This window comes from Schistocerca nitens, chromosome 2, assembly GCF_023898315.1.
Source record: "Schistocerca nitens isolate TAMUIC-IGC-003100 chromosome 2, iqSchNite1.1, whole genome shotgun sequence".
Classification (NCBI taxonomy): domain Eukaryota; kingdom Metazoa; phylum Arthropoda; class Insecta; order Orthoptera; family Acrididae; genus Schistocerca; species Schistocerca nitens.
Genome location: NC_064615.1, coordinates 835,627,798 through 835,638,634, shown reverse-complemented (window position 1 = coordinate 835,638,634; position 10,837 = coordinate 835,627,798). Strand labels below are relative to the sequence as shown.

The window sequence follows — 10,837 nt, the reverse complement described above, 5'->3', positions numbered from 1 at the left end:
GACAATAACTACCCACACTTTGCCTCCGAATGGGACAGTAATCATCAGAATAATGTTTCCACTGAACTTGGCACCGAAGTACTGAGTGTTGCAAATACCACTGCTGTGCTATACACTTCACAAAGTTACGCAGTCATTTGGTTGCAGAACGCTTGACTTTAAATTTCAAAAATGTCGTTGATTATCCGTCTCTTCTAGTGTTTAAACAACCAGTGGAAACAGCGAAATTATAGTGGAAGAGAGGAAAAGAGGGAACTATGCCCAACTTTCAAGGATTCGATACTGGAAGGAGAGAATAGCGGCGATAAGACATGCAAACGGGCCTCTTAGCCGTCTGCCTCCATAGCTCAGCGGTTAGAGCACTGGTCTTGTAAACCAGGGGTCGGGAGTTCGATTCTCCCTGGGGGCTAACAATTTTAATTTAATGTTACGAAAAGTAATCGTAAGTCATTTATGCATTGAATTGTAAAATGAGTGTATCATAACAGGTTTTACATATAACGTAGAAAGAATGCAAATGTCAAAATGTACTTTTTTTCACTAATTAGCTATGTTATAGTGATAAAATATAACTAGTGCGTCTCGTAAGTTACACATACATAATTCTTACAAGATTATAAAACTGTCTTTCGATCTCGTGCAACAGAAGAGTTTCTGCAGTCTTATTACTGTCCATCTTACGGCACTTTTCCGTCCACTCCAGATGTATCAACAGCAAACTATTATGTCTTCTCAGTGCCACTTTGGTATAGTAACTTCTGAAGTTAACAGTAAATTACAAGTACAATATCTTTTTCCGTGTAATTAATATTTCCTAAGAGAGAATGTACGAGAAAAATAATATGCATCAATTAAGTTATGGTACGAAATGCCGCTGGTAGGAATTTAGAAGTTTGCCCACGCATGGCCCAAAGAACAGAGGAAATGAAAAGTAATTAGGAGTTTTATATTATATTTTTGTTTAACAATAATCATCGACCAGGAGTAAGAGCACAGTGGTGAACAGAACTGACGCCAAAGACGAGTCAAGTGAAAACTAGATTCGTGCACTTTGTCAGTCGATGATAATTTTTGTCTAGAAATTTGTGAGTTATGGTCCCCCTAACTGACAACCCATCCAAACATCAACAATCAAATTGGTGAAATTAAAAAATTTTAGCAGTTTCAACATCGTCGGTGTCCCAGGAGCAATGTATTTAAGATAAACACTGCTGGAGCAAAGTCTTAAAAACGCTCCGTAAATTAAAAAGAACTGCGTTATTATTTACATTTTTAACAGCCACGGGAAAACTTCCTAACTTATGTTTGTATGAAATACCCCATTACTGAAAATGAATGAGTTCGATAAATTTGCAGGTCTAGAAAAATTAATTTTGTATCCCCGTACTCAGACAAAAATTTTTATTCATTTTGAGGTTGAAGCTCTTCTGTCCGTTAACAAATAAATTTGTTTTTGGAGGGAGCTTGCCTTGAGGAAAATACGTTTTTTTTTCTTTTCTTCTATTACTCAGGTATATTTTGATGAAGTTTCAGCATCAACAGTGGGCTTTTATTCTCTTTCTATTAAACAGGAAAAATGCTCTTTACTAAAAAATTTGAGTTTTTAAGAAACGATTTAAAAATTTGAAAAATAGACAAAGTTCAGCACACATACCTTGTTACAGAATGCTGTGATTTTCCTTGGTTTTTTTGTTTTGCATTACAGTTGTTTACCTCTCTAAGTCTTCCATCTGCAACCATATAGAACTTAATGTAGAATCGCTATTTACGTTGTAATTTTACAGCTGGGTATATTGTGATTAGGCCTAGAATTAATTAATCACATGTAGAAGTTCGTGCGTGTGTGTGTTTCACTTACTTTTTCCGATTTCTTCATTATCTTCACTGAGAAAAACTGCACGATTTAACTTCCACTACCACTGTTTACAAGCTACAAAATCAAGATGGCGGGTAGTTGAACAGCTGAATGTGTTCTGGGGGCAGAATTGTGAGTTATATTATGCCATTGTGTGTGTGTGTGTTTGTCTGATGGTTATTTAAGGCCAGAGAGCAGTGTGTTCATTTATTGTTTGTTTTGCTTCGACTATAGCTTTTTGTATTCGGTCGTTTTCTTCAATTACTAGTTGTTGTGAACACAGTTACTGTACTTGAATATTTTCAATACATAGAAAACTAAGAGTGACAAATACAAACACAGACAAACGCAACTGACTTGCCAGGACCGCAAATCAGTTTATAGAAGACATGCAAAAAGGAACTTTAGTGCTAGATGTGTAGAGCAGTAAAGAGCATTAAAAAGCAACAGCTGTCATTCTAAATTTGCTAAACTTATTTCAGAGATGAAACGCAGTCCAACGAATATCAACACTGACTTAAAAATTTTCGAGTGCAGCAATAGACTCCCACAAAAACTGATAATCAATTGACCCCACCCAAAAACTGATAACTGAAGAAACCTAAAAAATACAAAAAGGCATAGTTGAAGGAAAACAAACTCTAAATAAATACACAGCTCTCTGCAATGGAACTCTATTCTCTACCCTCAAAGAACTATTGGATAATACCAGACTATAAACACAGAAACGCGCGCGCACCCATATAGTGGCAGATACACCTCACAAATATTCTAAATTCCCACCCAGAACACATTCAATTGTTTAACTGTTGGGCGTCCTGTTTTCGTATTTCGTGAACAGTGACAGCGAAAGAAAAATAATGCAGTGTCTCACAGTGAAGGTAATGGTGTAACCAGAAAAGTAAGTGAAACGCATCGCAAACAAATACACACCCAAACACACACACGCACGCACACATACATACACACACACACACACACACACACACACACACAAATGAACACACAATTTTCCACAAACGATTATTTAATATTAGACCTAACCACAACATTCCTAGTCGTAAAATTTCGAGGTAAATGACTTTTCTACATTAAGATCTAGATGGACAGACTGTGGAAGGTAAACAATTGTAATGTAAAACATAAAAAGTCAGGAGAACCACAGCAAGTGCTAACAAGATCTATATACAACACTTTGTCTATTTTTCAGATTTGTAAATACTTCCTTACAAACTCAAATTTGCAAGTGTACAAGTAGTGAAGAGCTTTTTTCCTGTTTAATAACAAAAATAAAGCCCGCTTCGACAAAACATGGCCGGGTAATAGAGCAAATGACAAAATTATGTTTTGCTCAAGACAGATCCCTCCAAAAAACAAGAAGGGACATTTATAATTTCGCAAAAAACATTACACATTCTAATATCATTTGAACAGTCATAATGCAAAAATGCCTTACGTTAAAGAGTGAATAAACCAAAAAAACAGTTTTAATTTTCTGAAACGACGTTATAATTCCGTGAAAACTCGTTACCATTTTAGGGGAAAATGGAAAACAATTTTAGTTTTCAATGAATGGTGAAATTTTGTGAATGATGAAGGCAGTTCTCTACTGATGTTAAGATTCAACAGAAAATTTGTAGTTATATTCTGTGATGATCACCAAGTAAGACTGTATAGAATTTCTGGCGAAAATGACTTAATCTTCGACGTTACCAGCTGTGTTTTACTATCAAATGTATGGTAAACATGACACCCCTCTCAGATGTACTTTGTGAATTGTGACTGGTCATTATGTAATCAACTCTGGGAAAGTTACTATTATCATTATTATTATTATTATTATTATTATTAGTAGTAGTAGTAGAATAATAGTAGTATTGGAATCAGCCTCGCAGAAATTATTCCGTTGTTGCTCTGAGTACACATTGCAAACATAAATCAGTTAACAGTGAATCGGTTAGAGAACAACTATAACGAAGCGCATTTGAAAAAGCTATCTGAAATCAACAAGCTCCTTCAGTTTCATACTTTTGTGGTTTTTTTCAGTGGTTTTACGACATATTCGGACTAATAACCTGAATGAAAGGTTCAAGTGCTTACGGGCAAACATTAAAGTTATCTGTACGGCGACTAAAGTAATAATTTATATGTAATTATGACTGCACGGTTGGAATACCTCTAAGTGGAAGCATCCAACGTATTCAATACGTAATTAAAAATTTGGCCACTTCATTTATACTTATTGTGATGACACTGTGGAGTACAATTTCCTTTGCTAGCTTCATGAATGACGTGGCTTTGACGCGTCGGCGCCGTATTAATGCAGTACACAATTGTTATTATATGTATAATTATACATATATTTACGTCTGGCGAGTCAAAGTGAACAGAATTACAGACTGACTGCAAGTAACGGTTACGTTTAGTTCACGTGACACTACAGATGTAAGCTGTGTCTGAAACTATATTACTAACTGAAAATCCATTACTCATTTATAGTAAATGGCTAAAAGTCCAAATAAGTTGATCTTAGACATGACTCGCATAATATCTGAGAAACGACTTTTGTACGAGATAGGCGTTCAACTTTTTGACATCATTCTGCTCTTCATTTCGTGCTTACCATATTGTAGAGACGTGCGATACAGGTATGTAGGACAACATCGTGAAAATCTCCCGGTCTTCCGGTGAGACTTAGGGTTTAAAGTAAATAAAATGCATATATTTTTCGGCGTAGCTCCTTTTAGATCTATACACTTAAAAAAATTCCAGATTACCCATTTTTTTAGGTATGGGAATCAGTGAAAGTTTGAAATTGCCAAATCCAGTAATCAGGTGTGTATACCAACATCTTGTACTTCATACCTCATGGTTTCAGTATCGTTGTGAAAGATTTTTTTCTTTGGCAGTTCAGCCCTCTTCTAATTTTTTTCTTTTCATCCCACTAATCTGAGTTGCACAACATTCACCAGTTAATTTTTATCTTTTCTAATATACTCGAGCTTCCGGTTTCCAGCCAGTACTTTGGTATACGAAATCAGTTGCATTATTTTAAAAGGCGAACTCAGCATTGCTGAGGAATTCCTGCCACATTTGCTTTCAGTCATCGTACTACGAATGGAACTCACATCTTGTGCAAATCTTTCTCATAACTAATTCTTAATGTAAAAGATACTGTAGCCTTTTATCTGTCTGGTGTATCTGTTATAACGTGCATCATTAATCGCTGATTGTGCAATATATTGTGCACTTTACGATGCTTTAATCCTGTGATCGGCAATGTGACTGTTTTGTGTCATTCCGCAGAGCCACGATTGTTTTGCTCATGATTAACGTGACTTTTTTTTGTCAGGTTGGGACGCTTGCAGAATTTAGGGAAATAACTTATTTTACTATTTATAATTTATTGAAAACTAGAACATGACAACAATGTATTAATTATAGATAATTTTAATTAATCAACATTACATTATTGTTGCAGTCGCATTTGCTTTATATTTGTTGGCGGAGGAAATCAGTTTCAAAATGTCGGATCCAGTTTTCAAGTAGGAATGGGGCTTATCTAAAGATTTGTTGATGTTATTCTTGCTAATCAAAATGGCTTACGAATCTGCGACTCTTAACTGCGTTTTGTCACTTGTCCATATTTTATTCATTAGAGAAAAAACTCTTTTGACAAGTGCAGTACTGCGAGGCAAACATAAACATATTCAACAATTATATGAAATTTTGTACAGTTCAGATTGTTGTCACGGCAATGTGTGAACAACTCCACCCAACGTTCTTCAGTAGCAACGTTTTCAGCGTTCTGTGACTTAGTTGGAAATGAAATGATGTATGGCATTGTTGGCCGGGAAGCGCCATTCGGGGGAGTTCGGCCGCCGTATTGCAAGTCCTTTTTAGGTGACGCCCCATCGGCGACTTACGAGTCAATGATGATGAAAATGATGGTGAAGGACACACAACACACAGTCCCTGCCGGGAATCGAACCCGGGCTCCCTGCGTGGTAAGCGCTACCGCTACGCTACGGAGGCGGACACTTAGTTGGAAATAAGCGAAAACTCATCGAATACGTCTATACCTTCATCGCTGCTAAGAAATCCTCATGTAATCAGCAAATCCGTCACATTCTGTATTTCTTCTCATGCAGTATCTTTTGTCAAGGCTGCCCATTCTGAGTCTGCATTGAACGGACACCACTGATCCAGTATTCTTTGCTAGTCTAATAAATTTCAGCCGCAGCAGTTTCTACTCCCTAAACAACAGCGTCGGTTTCTTATAATTTTGTTATTAGATTACGGACGGTGTGAGGAAGAAAATGGTTCAAATGGCTCTGAGCACTATGGGACTTAACATCTGTGGTCATCAGTCCCCTAGAACTTAGAACTACCTAAACCTAACTAACCTAAGAACATCACACACATCCATGCCCTAGGCAGGATTCGAACCTGCGACCGTAGCGATCACGCGGTTCCTGACTGAAGCGCCTGGAACCGCACTGAGGAAGAAAAATCGAACACGCTTTACGTGCCAACTTACATCGGAGACCCTTAATTTCCTTTGTAGATTCTACAGCAGATACGCGTTGTGCTTCAGTTTTTAACGCCGTTTGATGGAAAGTCGCTGCCTGTGCAAGCAAAAGGTATAACCATGAATCTGAGGCGCCGGCATTAGCACGAGCCTCCTGGGTTCACCGTAGCCCAGCAGTTTCTGATACTCGTGTCGTTGGAGTCACAGAAATCTTTGAGGACTTCCCCTCGAACGCTGTAGATGAAAAAAAAAAAAAAAACGAGTAAAATTTCACAATGATACATTCGAAGTCCACAAGGAGACAATGTGAAGCTGTTTTGATCGCATTGTGAACTATATGGGCTCCACATTTAATCCCAGACTCCACATTTAATCCCAATAAGTTGCCTGCTTAGTGACAGGTTCAGTTTTGCAGTTTTACGTAAACAGTTTATTTCCAGTTCCAGTGAAAAGAGCTGAAGAAGAGCACTGCCGTCGCTTCCCAGTTGTATATTTTGAAGGCTTTTTCGCAGTATGGTTTAAGAAAAGCTTATCCAAACATCGAAATAGCTTTAACATTATTTATGGCATTGCTAGTGACTGCATCATCTTGTGAACGCAGTTTACCAAATTACAGAAGATTAAAATCGGCTCAAGGTCGAACATGGGTGAAAGCAATATGCCAAATTTAATTACCCTGTACAATTAATGTACATCTGCTTCACTTCAGTAACCTAATCAGTGAGGTTGCTTCACTGGAAGCGAGGAAATGCAGTGCGAATTACATTGAAGAGCAAAAAAAAAAAAAAACTGGTACACCTGCCTAATATAATGTAGGGCTCCCGCGAGCACGCAGAAGTGCTGCGACACGACGTGGCATGGACTCGACTAATGTCGTGTAGGGCGTAGCATTGTCCTGCTGGAATAGCCCAATTCCGTCGTAATGCACTATGGATATCACTGGATGGAGGTGATCAGACACGATGCTTACGTACGTGTCAGCTGTGAGAGTCGTATCTAGACGTGTCAGGGGTCCCATATCACGCCAACTGCACCCCCCCCCCCTCCACACTATTACTGAGCCTTCACCAGCTTGAACAATGCCCTGCTGATATGCAGGGTCCATGGATTCATGAGATTGTCTCCATACCCGTTACACGCCCATCTGTTCGATATAATTTGAAACGAGACTCGTCCGACCAGGCAACATGTTTCCTGTCGTCGACAGTCCAATGTCGGTCTTGGCGGACCCAGGCGAGGCTTACTAAAGCTTTGGGTCGTGCAGTCATCAAGGGTACATGAGTGGGCCTTCGGCTCCGAAAGCCCATATCGATGATGTTTCGTTGAATGGTTCGCACGCTGACACTTGTTGATGGCCCAGCATTGAAATCTGCAGCAACTTGCGGAAGGGTTGCACTTCTGTCACGTCGAACGATTCTCTTCAGTCTTATTTGGTCCCGTCCATCGAGTATCTTTTTCTGGCCGCAGCGATGTCGGAGATTTGATATTTTACCGGATACCTGATACTCACGGTACACTCGGGAAATGATCATACGGGAAAATCCCCACTTCGTCGCTACCTTGGAAAAGTCGTGTCCCATCGCTCGTGCGCCGATTATAACACCACGTTCAAACTCACTTAAATCTTGATAATCTGCCAGTATAGCTGCAGAAGGCGATGTAACAACTGCGCCAGGCACTTGTCTCATATAGGCGTTGCCGACCGCAGCGCCGTATTCTGCCTGTTTACATCTCTCTGTACTTGAATACGCTTGCCTATACCAGTTTATTTGGCGTTTCAGCGTGTAATAGAACACAAGTTTTTTTCAACTTTCAGTTACAACTCATTTCCTTTTACCTCTAATTAATAATTAATGCAGTGTTAATAATTTACAAGTAGCAAATAAAATCTGTTCTTTATTGTACAACACACTAAAATCAATATACAACATGTGCCACCAACAAAGAGATCTAGACTTTGTTGCGTCTACTATTCTTCAGAAATACACGTCAGTTAAGCAGGTTTTGTAAATAATGCTTCATTCTTCTTCTACTACTACTACTTAGAAAATAAATTTTGCTAAATTTGTGCAGAGAAAATTTCTGAAAGATAGTTTAATGCGAATGGAGGGGGGGGGGGGGGAGATAGCAGGGGGAGGTAGCAGCTTTGTCAATTCTGTTAGGGGCTCAAAAAGTGAATCCTGGGGCTGATCAGCCTAACTTCTTGAATTTTTCCAACATGTGAGTCATTTTTGCTGCCAAAGAACTTAGTAACGACATCCTTGAATGATACCCAAGACTCCATATCACTGACAGACATTGTTTTATTCAATTCCGAATGGCAATACAACGAAGTAGCTTTCTTTTAATGTTGTTTCTGACAGACGAGGAAACTTTTCACAGAGATGCTTGAAACGTTCCCCATTTGTAGGTAAGATTTTCACAATTTATTGCATTAGGCCCGATTTAATTTGTAGAGGTGCAGGGCCACCAATTAAAATAGTATATGTAGTAGATAAGAAATGCATTTTTTAAATATCGTTTGCTCGTGTTATCATATGGCTTGACTTCTTGCTGTTTTTGAACTTCTTATGCCTTTGGCTGTTACCGTTTTATGTCGGGTGTATACTTTCAAAACTATAGTTCGATGAATATTCATCAATGGCTAATGGACAATGTCCGCTGCATCGCTTCCATCATTGTGTTTGTCACACCTACGTGCGTTCACACGATGTAGCGCACAGTAGGTCTTGTTGAAGTTATTTCAATCGATACACACACATCAAAAAAAGTTTTCATCACCTCGGTTCCGAGAGTACGGAACCTGTGCAGAAAATTGGAATAGAGATCAACATAAACATCATTTCCGCCCTTTTTATTGCTCATGAAAACCATACATTGCATGTTGTACTACCATACAGTGAGACCTTCAGAGGTGGTGATCCAGATTTCTGTATACACCGGTACCTCTAATACCCAGTAGCGCGTCCTCTTGCATTGATGCATGCCTGCATTCGTCGTGGCATATTATCCACAAATTCATCATGACAGTGTTGGTCAAGATTGTCCCACTCCGCAACGGCGATTCGGCGTAGATCCCTCAGAGTGGTTGGTGGGTCATGTCGTCCATAAACAGCCCTTTTCAACCTCTCCCAGGCATGTTCGATAGGGTTCATGTCTGGAGAACATGCTGGCCACTCTAGTCGAGCGATGTCGTTATCTGAAGTAAGTCATTCACAAGATGTACACAACGGGGGCGCGGATTGTCCTCCATGAAGACGAATGACTCGCCAATATGCTGCTGATATGGTTGCACTATCGGTCGGAGGATGGCATTCACGTATCGTACACCCGTTACAGCGCCTTCCATGACTACCAGCGGCGTACGTCGGCTCCGCATAATGCCACCCTAAAACAGCAGGAAACCTCCACCTTACTGCACTCGCTGGACAGTGTCTAAGGCGTTCAGTCTGACGGGGTTGCCTCCAAACACGTCTCCGACGATTGTGTGGTTGAAGGCATATGCAACACTCACCGATGAAGAGAACGTGATGCTAATCCTGAGCGGTCCATTCGGCATGTTGTTGGGCCCATCTGTACCGCGCTGCATGGCGTTGTGGTTGCAAAGGTGGACCTCGCCATGGACGTCGATGGTGAAGTTGTGCATCATGCAGCCTATTGCGCACAGTTTGAATGAAAACAAGACGTCTTGTAGCTGCACGAAACGCATTATTCAACAAGGTGGCGTTGTTGTCACGATTCCTGCGATCCATAAATCCGTAGCGGTCATCCACTGCAGTAGTAGTTCTCGGGCGGCCTGAGCGACGCCTGTCATCGACAGGTTCTGTCTCTTCCTATCTCATCCATGCCCGAACAACATCGATTTGGTTCACTCCGAGACGCCTGGTCACTTCCCTTGTTGAGAGCCCTTCCTGGCAAAAAGTAACAATGCGGACGCGATAGAACCGCGGTATTGACCTTCTAGGCATGGTTGAACTACAGACAACACGAGCCGTGTACCTTCTTCCTGGTGGAATGACTGGAACTGATCGGCTTCGGACCCCTCCGTCTAATAGGCGCTGCTCATGCATGGTGGTTTACATCTTTGGGCGGGTTTTGTGACATATCTGAACACACAAAGGGACTGTGTCTGTGATACAATATCCACAGTAAACCTCTATCTTCAGGAGTTCTGGAAAACGGGGTGATGCAAAACTTTTTTTGGTGTGTGTTTTATTAACTGTTCAGTGGGCAGTATTAAGTACTGCCCAGTATCGGCAACGAATTATCACCGAAGATTATGTTTCCACAGCGAGAGCATGCACAGTGTTTTTCGCTTGGACGGTCACCATTGTTACTGCTTTCTCTCAGTGTGTAACGGTATTCCTTGCTAACTGAAATGGAAAAACTTCCTGTCACATTTTGGCTATTACCGCCTGAAAACAAACTTTTTCACATGGAAATTACTTTTA

The 10,837-nt window shown here is 40.1% G+C and overlaps 1 non-coding gene across 1 annotated transcript; it reads left to right on the top strand.

Annotated features, from left to right (window-relative positions):
* Window positions 1-336: 336 nt before the first annotated feature.
* Window positions 337-409, top strand: Trnat-ugu (transfer RNA threonine (anticodon UGU)). The gene has a single exon. It is a non-coding gene; the product is annotated as a tRNA-Thr (tRNA).
* Window positions 410-10,837: the final 10,428 nt, after the last annotated feature.